Source organism: Gymnoscopelus microlampas (genome assembly GCF_963454915.1).
Source record: "Gymnoscopelus microlampas genome assembly, chromosome: 13".
Taxonomy (NCBI): domain Eukaryota; kingdom Metazoa; phylum Chordata; class Actinopteri; order Myctophiformes; family Myctophidae; genus Gymnoscopelus; species Gymnoscopelus microlampas.
In genome coordinates, this window is record NC_139950.1 from 35,486,893 (window position 1) to 35,498,132 (window position 11,240).

Genomic DNA, 11,240 nt, shown 5'->3' on the forward strand with positions numbered 1-11,240 from the left:
GTATGTAAATAAAGTACCAGAAAATACATCTGTATGATACGTGGACATTTGTTAAACCTGTGGCACTGGCAGCTACACTCACAATGCGTTCACATGCATTGTTGCCGAAATGCCGAATAGGGCTGGTTAATGTATGTTTTCGTAATAATAATCAAAATCTACAAAGTTTCTAGGTACTAAGGTTTTCAAATAATTGTAGTGGAGAAAAGTACAATATTTGCCTCTGAGATGTAACGGAGTAGAAGTAAAAGTACTCAAAATTGTACTTAAGTGCAGTACTTCAGTAAATGTACTTAGTTACTTTACACCACTGGTCTCTCTCCCGTCATAACACACAACATGTTGTCCATGTTATGGCCTGTGTGTGCACTGTGGGATCATATGACTGTAACTGTAAGCCAATGCTGAAATCGTTGTGTAATTGTGATGTGGTCAATAGAGCCTGTACTCCTGTTGATGTGTGACAGGGTCAAAGCAGGGGGGTGAAACCAAATTGTAACATTTTTTATTGATGATGAAAAACCTGTATTACGCACTTAAAAACATCATTCTCTTAACTATATTTCTGCACTGCATGTTTTATGGTTGACAATGTATTTCCCCCCGGTCCCCGAGCCACTTGACATTGGACTCCCCTATAGGCTGTGTGACATTGGCCTTGTGACAGCGGACGGCCAATGTCCCCAGGTCACGCTGGTGGCAGAGCGAATGAGGGCGGAGTAGGGTGTGGCCCACCTTATTCAAAAGTGAGCGCGAGCCACTTGGACAGCAGAGAGACAGGCATACAGGGCAGTGTGGAAGTGACAGCCAGAAGGGACGGTTGTGCACAGGAGGAGCAGACATACCACGGAGCAGAGGTGGGGAATACAGTGATCGCGGCACGTACCAAGCCACCAGCAGCGGACGGTGAGCAGACGGCGCAGTAGCAGCAGAGACGGGGAGGACAGACCGACGAACCAAGGAACGGAGGAGAGGTCCAGTGGCGATAACGTTGCGCGCTTCACACCCTCAAAGCCAGACGTACAGTCTGGCGGGCGAGTAAGTGTCCTTCTATGCAACGTTACCTTTATAAACCCACGGTCCTAAACCTCATATGTGAAATATACCTGAACAGATGAACTGGTTCTAGTTTCTATGATTGCAGGCAATACGCACGAAGACAAGAAGAGACAGTGATTCCTGGCCTAAACCCCCGCTCCAGTTAAACCCCATATAAGGACATTCCCACCTTTTGCATTGAACCGTGATGAGTATATGACATATAGCAATTGAATTGGCACTTGGCACTTTACTGCTTCAGTAATAGTTGGCACTTTAACGCTAAATTCATTATTTATTTGCTATAGTTTGCACAAGCCCTGTCTGTTTTTAGTGTTTGGTGATTGTCTGTATTCCTGTATTTTAGTTAGTTAGTGGGCGCATTAGGAGGTTGAGGTTTTAGAATTAGTGTTATATTTTGTTTATGCTTTTCAATATTTTATGGCTTATAGACGCCACTGTATTAGCTTAATAAAATAGATTACCTTTTTATACAAACCTGTTTCCGTCCAGCTTTCTCCAAGGGATATGTGTTGAAGTGTTGTTCTCATTTAAAAGTATTGTACTTACCTGGGTAAACTCGAACCTGTGAATAGCCTAAGAAAGAGTGTTACAGAGGACCCTACCTCTTAAATAAAAAGGTGGCGTAGTCTTGCAGTACCTAACAAACAGTATTATTCTCACAGTAATTACGCACCCCGCACTTTACCGTGCAACTGATATTTTATTGTTGTGAGTTTAATGTGTATTGTTATTTATTTATTATTGAGACAAAGTAAAGAGTGTCAGCATTCTAAAAAGAAGTGGCAAGTTACATGTGACAACCTGGCCACCGTCACATATTTGGCGTAGCGCGGCAGGACTGGGTAGAGAACAACATGAAATTTTGCTGTTTTGCTGCTTTTTGTTTTGTTTTGTTTGGTTGAATCAAGAAAGTAATGATGATGATGCCAGTGTATCCAGGGGCACCGTGGCTACCTAAGTTTTCGGGCATAGAAGGTGAGGAGAAATACAGGGAATGGAGAGAACAGATTAAAGGATTATTGGGCACTCAGGATTTAACAGAGGAGAAAAAAGTTGCTTTTGTAGTACAGACCCTTACTGAGGAAGCTAAGCGACAAATTAGTGTAATTGACAAGGAAGATCGCAATACAGTGGCCAAAGTCTTTAAATGTTTAGACACGTTGTATAAAACATCTGTTTCTGCTTCCCAAGCTCGTGCCTTGTTCTATGGCTGTGCGCAACGCGCAGGCGAAAGTGTGCAGGCTTATATTTTGAGGCTTAGAGAGTTGTTCTGCGGGCTGCGGCGGCTCGACCCAGACACCGCTCCCTCCGATGCCATTCTGCGAGAGCAGTTACTTGTAGGACTGTCTGAAGGCCCTCTGGGTCAAGCCTTAAGAATATATGCCCGTCGAAACCCCACAGAAGACTTCGCCGCCCTAAAAAATGAGGCCTTCCTACTAGACACTGAACATAGAAGAGAAGGGACTGCTGAAATCTTGTGCCATGCTGTTAAACCTGTCTCTATCCCAACACCCTCACAGGAATCTGAATGGAGAGAGAAACTGAAACAGGAGATTATGGAAGACGTCAAATCGCAAATGCAGGGGTTTACGCAGGAGCTCATGAAAGAGATCAGACCGCTCCTTCGACCCAACACCACCGATACACGACCTCGCGGTTCGCCTCCATCTGAACGACGCCGGGAGCCGTACCAACGCAACGAGTGGGATGAGGGAGGTAGGCCGATCTGTAGGAGCTGTAGGCAGTCTGGGCACATTGCTCGCTTTTGTAAATCTGACCCCAATCATTTAAACTAGTACGCCCTGTCGCCGAGGTCCGGGAGACAGGGGTGCAGCGCGCACTCGCCAGATCAAGGGCTAATGAAGTGTTTATTGGGGACTGTCCGACTATTGGGATCACTATGGGAGGAGTCCACTTAAGGGGGTTACTGGATACTGGGTCACAAGTCACATTAATGCAGCAAAGCTTATTTGAGGAAAAATTCTCACACCTAACGTTGGGAAATGGGCCCCTTGTTTTTAAATTACGCGCCGCTAATGGTCTTGACTTACCGTACACTGGCTATGCCATATTGGACCTAGAGCTGGAGGGAATGAAGATCCCAGGGAGAGGAGTTGTAATCGTGAAAGATGAACATTGTACTCAACCGCTGATTATTGGGATGAATGTCGTGAACGCTGTATGGCATGCCCTCTTTAAATGGCCTGGGAGGCCTGTGTTTCCATGTCAGCAGGGAAGGACGCTGTGGAAGGACGCATTCGCCACCTGTAGGAGGGTGGAGGCAGTGACGAACGAAGATGGGTCCATCGGTTATGTGTGGCCGGTCGGCCGGCGGAAGATTCGAATCCCCGCGCAGAGTGAAGTGATGATCTGGGGCCGCGCTTGGAGAGGACCAAATGGAGCGGACTACGAGGCCTTGATGGAAGCCTTGCCGGATGGAAAAGATTTGGGAGTGGCCCGTGCCCTCGTCACGGTGCGCCACGGACGTGTTCCCATACGAGTGTGCAACCCACACGCATATAGTCTGGTCCTGGACCGCCACCAGAAGCTGGGGAGGCTGTACCCGGTGGAAGAAGCGGATGTCCGAGGCGGCAGGGACCTGAGCCTGTCCCTGGGGACCGACGGAGAGGTGGAAGTGGCCGTAATCAGTGTGGAAGATGATGGACCACTGAAGACCCTGCCCGAAGAGATGGAAGTGTTGACGGAGCGTGATGACCTGCCGGAGGCGCAGAAGAGAGAGTTACACGAGATGTTGTGTCGGTGGAAGAAGGTGTTCGCCATCCATGACGAGGATTTCGGACGGACGGACGTCGTGCAACACCAGATACCGACCGGAGACGCGGCACCCATACGAGAGCGACACCGGCCGTTGCCGCCCTCCATGTACCGGGAGATGAAGACCCTCCTGAATGAGATGCTGGAGAAGGGAGTCATCAAGGAGAGTTGCAGTCCGTGGGCGGCACCTATCGTACTGGTCAAGAAGAAAGATGGCAGCTGGAGGTTCTGCGTCGACTACAGGAAACTTAACGCCGTGACGCACAAGGACGCCTTCCCCCTACCCAGGATAGAAGAGACGCTCACCAGCCTGACGAAGGCGCAATGGTTCTCCACGTTAGACCTGGCCAGCGGGTATTGGCAAGTAGGAATGGATCCCCGGGACCGGGAGAAGACCGCCTTTACGACCCCGCTGGGCCTGTTCGAGTTTCAACGCATGCCGTTCGGGCTTTGTAATGCGCCCGCGACGTTCCAGAGGCTGATGCAGCAGTGTCTGAGTGGTCAGGTGACAGAATCCTTGCTGGTATATCTTGATGACATTATAGTATATTCACCTGACTTCTCCTCTCATCTACAGCACCTCGAGCTCGTCTTCCAACGCCTGTGGAGACATGGACTGAAGCTGCGGTTAGACAAATGCAAACTTCTGCGGAGGGAAGTGCAATTTCTGGGCCATGTCGTGGACAAAGAGGGAGTGCGGCCCGATCCGGAGAAAGTGGTGGCAGTGCGGGACTGGACACCACCCTCAACGGTCCGCGAGGTCCGCGCGTTTCTAGGTCTAGCGGGTTACTATAGGCGTTTCGTGTCCTCTTTTGCTGCTATAGCACGACCCTTAAACAACTTATTGATAGGAATCCCAAATGACGTAAAATCCCACCAGTGTAAAGTCGAGTGGACTTCGGAGTGCCAGCGGGCGTTTGATGCGTTAAAGAGTGCCCTCACACAAGCCCCGGTGTTAGCGTATGCGGATTATACACAGCCTTTTGTGGTTTACACTGATGCGAGTGGCCGTGGGTTGGGAGCGGTTCTAGCCCAGGTCCAAGACGGTCACGAACGTGTAATAGCTTATGCAAGCCGCAGTCTCCACCCGACCGAGCAGAATGACGCAAATTATAGCTCGTTCAAATTGGAGCTTTTGGCCCTTAAATGGGCCGTGACCGAGAAGTTTAAAGATTATCTCACTGGCGCTCGATTCACAATATTCACGGACAATAACCCTGTTGCGCATCTCCAAACGGCTAGATTGGGAGCTGTGGAACAACGGTGGGCTGCTCAACTTGCGTCGTTTACTTTCGACATCAAGTATCGACCGGGCAAAAACAACGCCAACGCTGATGCCCTATCGCGGTTCCCAGTGCAGCCTGTAGATGTGGCGGCTGTACAATCGACGCCAGCAGCCCGGGAGGATGAGTGGAGAGAGACGCAGGATCGGGATCCAGATGTGCAGGTGGTGAAGAGGTGCGTGGAACGGGGGAGAGCCCCTAATATGGTGGAGAGGAAGAATTGGACTCGGGGAGCGCGGCAACTGTTACGCCAGTGGAACAAACTGATTATACGAAATCATGTGTTATATAGGAAGGTGACCGATCCTTATACCAAAGAACAATACTCACAGATCATTTGTCCAGGTTCACGCAGAGAGGAGGTATGGAGAGGAATCCACACGGCCGCGGCGCATGCTGGGTTGGAGAGGACCTTGGCCCAGCTGCGACGTCGGTTCTATTGGCCAGGCATGGAGGGAGCGGTGCGTCAGTTACAACAGGGTTGTGTCGCCTGCAGCCTGCAGAGGAACAGGTCAGAGCCTCGGGCCCCCTTACAACCCTTTGAAGTCTCATATCCACTAGAAGTAATAGCCATTGATTTCCTCACATTAGGTAGGCCTGCTGATGCGTGGCAAAACATTCTGGTAGCTACTGACTTATTCACCCGTTATAGTTGGGCTATTGCCACCCGAGACCAGACTGCGCACACCACTGTCCGTGCGTTATGGACGCATATTATCCAGCCGTTCGGCTGTCCGGCCCGGTTCCACTCAGATCGAGGCCCCAACTTCGAGTCCGAGTTAATGCACCATTTATGTCAGACTTATGGTATTGCAAAAAGTCGCACCACTCCGTACCACCCGGCTGGGAACGGTGGAGTGGAACGATTTAATCAGACATTACTGAACATGTTGCGATCACTAGACACTGATAAACAAGGAAGATGGAATGAGCACTTACCCGAGTTAGTTCATGCTTATAACAACACGATCCATAGTGCTACGGGTTATGCCCCCGCCTACTTAATGTTTGGCCGACATTTGAGGCGCCCTATAGATGTCCAGTTAGGAGTGCAGTCAGCGCAAGAGCGCATGGGAGTGGGTGGCTGGGTACAGGACCACCAACAGAGAATGGCGACAGCTTATAGGACCGCAGGGGAGAGGATGGGAGAAACGGCCAAGAGGAGAAAGCAGGTTTATGACCGTAGGGCCGGTATTACACCCCTATTACCAGGAGAGAGAGTGTGGATTCGAAATAGGAAGAGAGATGGCCAGGGGAAATTGAGTACGTGGTGGGACCCCGAGCCTTACGCAGTGATGGAACAGGTGGGAGCTACGGGGTTGGTGTACCGAGTCAGACCCGAGAAGGGGGGGCGAGAAAAGACCATACATAGAAATGCGTTGAAAGTGTGTGTAGCCCCCAGGTCGCCCCACGAGGACCCCCCAGCTGTAGTGCAGCCCGAGCAGGTAGAAGCAACAACGCCGCAGTATTATGGGTTTCTCTCCGTCCCGAGAGCACCAGATGAGCCACGGCGCTCGGGAAGAGCAAATATAGGCCAGCCACCCCAGAGGTATGGACATGATTAGGGACAGTTGCAGGGACTGGCAACGGAAAAGTGGGGGGGGATGTGACAGGGTCAAAGCAGGGGGGTGAAACCAAATTGTAACATTTTTTATTGATGATGAAAAACCTGTATTACGCACTTAAAAACATCATTCTCTTAACTATATTTCTGCACTGCATGTTTTATGGTTGACAATGTATTTCCCCCCGGTCCCCGAGCCACTTGACATTGGACTCCCCTATAGGCTGTGTGACATTGGCCTTGTGACAGCGGACGGCCAATGTCCCCAGGTCACGCTGGTGGCAGAGCGAATGAGGGCGGAGTAGGGTGTGGCCCACCTTATTCAAAAGTGAGCGCGAGCCACTTGGACAGCAGAGAGACAGGCATACAGGGCAGTGTGGAAGTGACAGCCAGAAGGGACGGTTGTGCACAGGAGGAGCAGACATACCACGGAGCAGAGGTGGGGAATACAGTGATCGCGGCACGTACCAAGCCACCAGCAGCGGACGGTGAGCAGACGGCGCAGTAGCAGCAGAGACGGGGAGGACAGACCGACGAACCAAGGAACGGAGGAGAGGTCCAGTGGCGATAACGTTGCGCGCTTCACACCCTCAAAGCCAGACGTACAGTCTGGCGGGCGAGTAAGTGTCCTTCTATGCAACGTTACCTTTATAAACCCACGGTCCTAAACCTCATATGTGAAATATACCTGAACAGATGAACTGGTTCTAGTTTCTATGATTGCAGGCAATACGCACGAAGACAAGAAGAGACAGTGATTCCTGGCCTAAACCCCCGCTCCAGTTAAACCCCATATAAGGACATTCCCACCTTTTGCATTGAACCGTGATGAGTATATGACATATAGCAATTGAATTGGCACTTGGCACTTTACTGCTTCAGTAATAGTTGGCACTTTAACGCTAAATTCATTATTTATTTGCTATAGTTTGCACAAGCCCTGTCTGTTTTTAGTGTTTGGTGATTGTCTGTATTCCTGTATTTTAGTTAGTTAGTGGGCGCATTAGGAGGTTGAGGTTTTAGAATTAGTGTTATATTTTGTTTATGCTTTTCAATATTTTATGGCTTATAGACGCCACTGTATTAGCTTAATAAAATAGATTACCTTTTTATACAAACCTGTTTCCGTCCAGCTTTCTCCAAGGGATATGTGTTGAAGTGTTGTTCTCATTTAAAAGTATTGTACTTACCTGGGTAAACTCGAACCTGTGAATAGCCTAAGAAAGAGTGTTACAGAGGACCCTACCTCTTAAATAAAAAGGTGGCGTAGTCTTGCAGTACCTAACAAACAGTATTATTCTCACAGTAATTACGCACCCCGCACTTTACCGTGCAACTGATATTTTATTGTTGTGAGTTTAATGTGTATTGTTATTTATTTATTATTGAGACAAAGTAAAGAGTGTCAGCATTCTAAAAAGAAGTGGCAAGTTACATGTGACAACCTGGCCACCGTCACAGATGCATCTACTGCCTTTAGCAATAGCCTATATATTATTGCTACACATCCTTGTATTGGATGTCAGCAGACAGCAGCCCTAAGAAGGCCCATACCTAATCTGTCACCTTAGACAACTTTACCAGCAGCCCCTTGTAATGGTCTCTCTAGATGAGAGAAACAGAGAAACAAGGAACAACACTGCATTCACACAGGCATGCTTACTTTATGAATGTAGATGTAGGACCTACTACATACAAGGTTTAAGGTTCAAGGTTGTACTTTTAGGCTATTGTTACATCTTGTGCACAGGTACATAAGAGTAAAACCTTTTTTTGTTGTTGCTTCCTTCAGACAATGCAGCAGCATAGATAATAACAACAAAATAATGATAAAATCATGAAAAGATTTAAAGAAAAGAAAGAGCCAAAAAAAAAAAAAAAAGAGAGCATCATCATATCATACACACAGCACCTTACACACACCACAGATATTATTTAATCACACCCCACACACATACTCAAACAGTATGTTATGATCATCATCTTACACATAAGTGTGTGCGTGTTTTCATTCATGCATGTGTGAAGTTGGTGTTATTTCTTGTTTCTCTGTTCTAATCTAGACCATTACAGGGGGATGCTGAGGTAACCGCCCAACTCACTCCAAATCCAACTCACTCCAAATCGCGCCCAACTCACTCCAGACATCTCACTCCACACACTTGCCCAACTCACTCCACACACTTGCCCAACTCACTCCAAAAATTATTATTGAGTACAATATTGAGGAATTAAGTACAATATTGAGGAATTTGTTACTTTTAACTCTATTCTGTTTTAGGCTTGGTTAAAGTTTTAAATACTGTCTCTACAAAACAACTTAATGGTTCTGGGGGGGGGGGGGGGGGGCTCGCTGGCCACTTTGGCACTTGGAGTCCAGTGTTTGTTAGATGTCTTATTCTATTGTTGGTCAAATCAAGAGGTGTTGTTATATTCCTCGTTAAGGTTTTGGCCCTCCTCCACTGAGTTCACCCGCATAATCACCCTCCACCCAGGTTAGGGTTAGGGTTTAGGGTTAGGGTTAGGGTTAGAATGTAAGAGTCTCCACCGATTCAACACACACACACACACACACACACACACACACACACACTATAATATTATAATTTATAGCTGCAAAGTAACTAGTAAAACAAATACATTTAGTGGAGTAAAAAAACAATATGTGGATCCAATATGTAGTGGAGTAGAGGTAAAACCATTGGAAGTTGGGAATACTCAAATAACGCACAAATACCCAACATTGTACATAAGTACAGTACTTAAGTTAATGTACTTAGTTACTTTACACCACTGACACATTGAACCAATATTACACTGGTGACATTGCATGGAGTGAGTTGGGTTTGGTCCTGGAGTGAGTTGGCTATGGTCCTGGAGGGAGTTGGTCTTTGGTCCTGGAGGGAGTTGTCCCAGCCCTGGAGTGAGTTGGGCAAATATTTCTTAAGTCTTCATGGAGTGAGTTGGATTTGGAGTGAGTTGGGCGGTATTCGATGCTGATAAAGTTTACTCTCATGTACCAGAGTAACAACTTTCTGAGTTACTTGAGTACTCGGAAAGTTAAAGGCTACAGGTAGAGCTAATGACTGACTGAGCATGGAATTCTGGAAGAAATCTGGATATCCTGGCGGCACATCAAACTGTGAAAATTAACATAGATTCATACATATATGTAGGGACAAATGATGTTGAGAAGTCTTCATTGATCTGTTGCTGGTAGAGGGCCACTTATCAGTGGCCCTCTACCGCCTGTCAGGAGAGGAGCTGAGAGATTCAGCAGATTGTTCAATTGTACAATTTAATATTTTTCGGAGATCGCAGGCATCTTTTTAAGGCAGATGGACTTTACTTCAACAACACATGGTAATTTATTTATCTATCTATGTTATCTCTTAACATTTTACTTCCTGCGCAGGGTTCATGGCCATGCCGGCTTGTGGTGAACATTTCTGTCAAATTTCTATTTTTGCCATGGACATACAAATAGTACCAGACACAGAGCTATAGCCCTAAATGTAGGCTATACTATTAGTGCTGTGGTCCTCAAAATGGGTTGAGGGACCTTCGGGGTTGCTTGAAGGTGGTCCAAATTGACCATTACAGGTCTGTAACTCTGAGTGTGTACAAATGGTCCCTTACAGGTCCATTTGGTTCGTTTGTACACTCTCAGAGTTATGGGGGTTCTTGGAAATTAAAAAAATGAGAACCACTGTGACTGACATTCAGTAATTGGGTCTTATGATCAAAATAGGAACATTATAATGTTATGTAAAAACTAAATCAAAAATTAGTCACAGACACATTTGTCCGTGTATGGACGCACTGCGACACCCATCTGTTCTCTCTGCCAAGGACGGGAGACGCGATGTACCAAAACAAAAGTTGGAGATAACACAGTGTCCCCGCCTGAAGAGAGCTCTAAACATAAGACTACTCACAGCCAAGAGGAACAGGAGCCACCTCCCTCACCCCTCAAACTACATCCAGATCACCCTCCTCTTCCACCTTCAGTCATCCTTTCCCCCTCCTCCTCGCCTTTCTTGGAGTTCACTGACCAGATGAAAGAGTTGCTCTACTCGCATTTTCTCTCCTCAAAACAGCCGTCTGCATCCACCTCCCCTATTGGCAAAGCAAGCAAATGTCACAGATATGACACCCACCCCCCTACCCCCACACTGGTAAAAAAAAAAAAAAAGAGAGAAAAAAGTTGGTGTCAAAAAGCTTAAAGCAAGTGGTGATAAATAGGTAAATGTCCATGTCCCAACTTCACATTCATATTTTGGAACTGAGAAACCTCTGGTTGTATTAAAATGTCTTTTCATAATGTGTTTCGTTTGCACTCTCTTAATGTGCTGTCTTAATGATGCTTAATGCTTTGTGTAAAGCACTTTGAATGGTTTATTTGATATACAAATATACTTGCCTTGTCTTGCCTATAGATGTAGAATCTTGAATCTAAATCCAATCCCATTTTAAAATGCAGCTCTCGTGTGGACTAGAGTAAGTAAAAAATCTTGCCTTAGGCCTGTTGATAAACCAATCCTTTGAAGACGGTT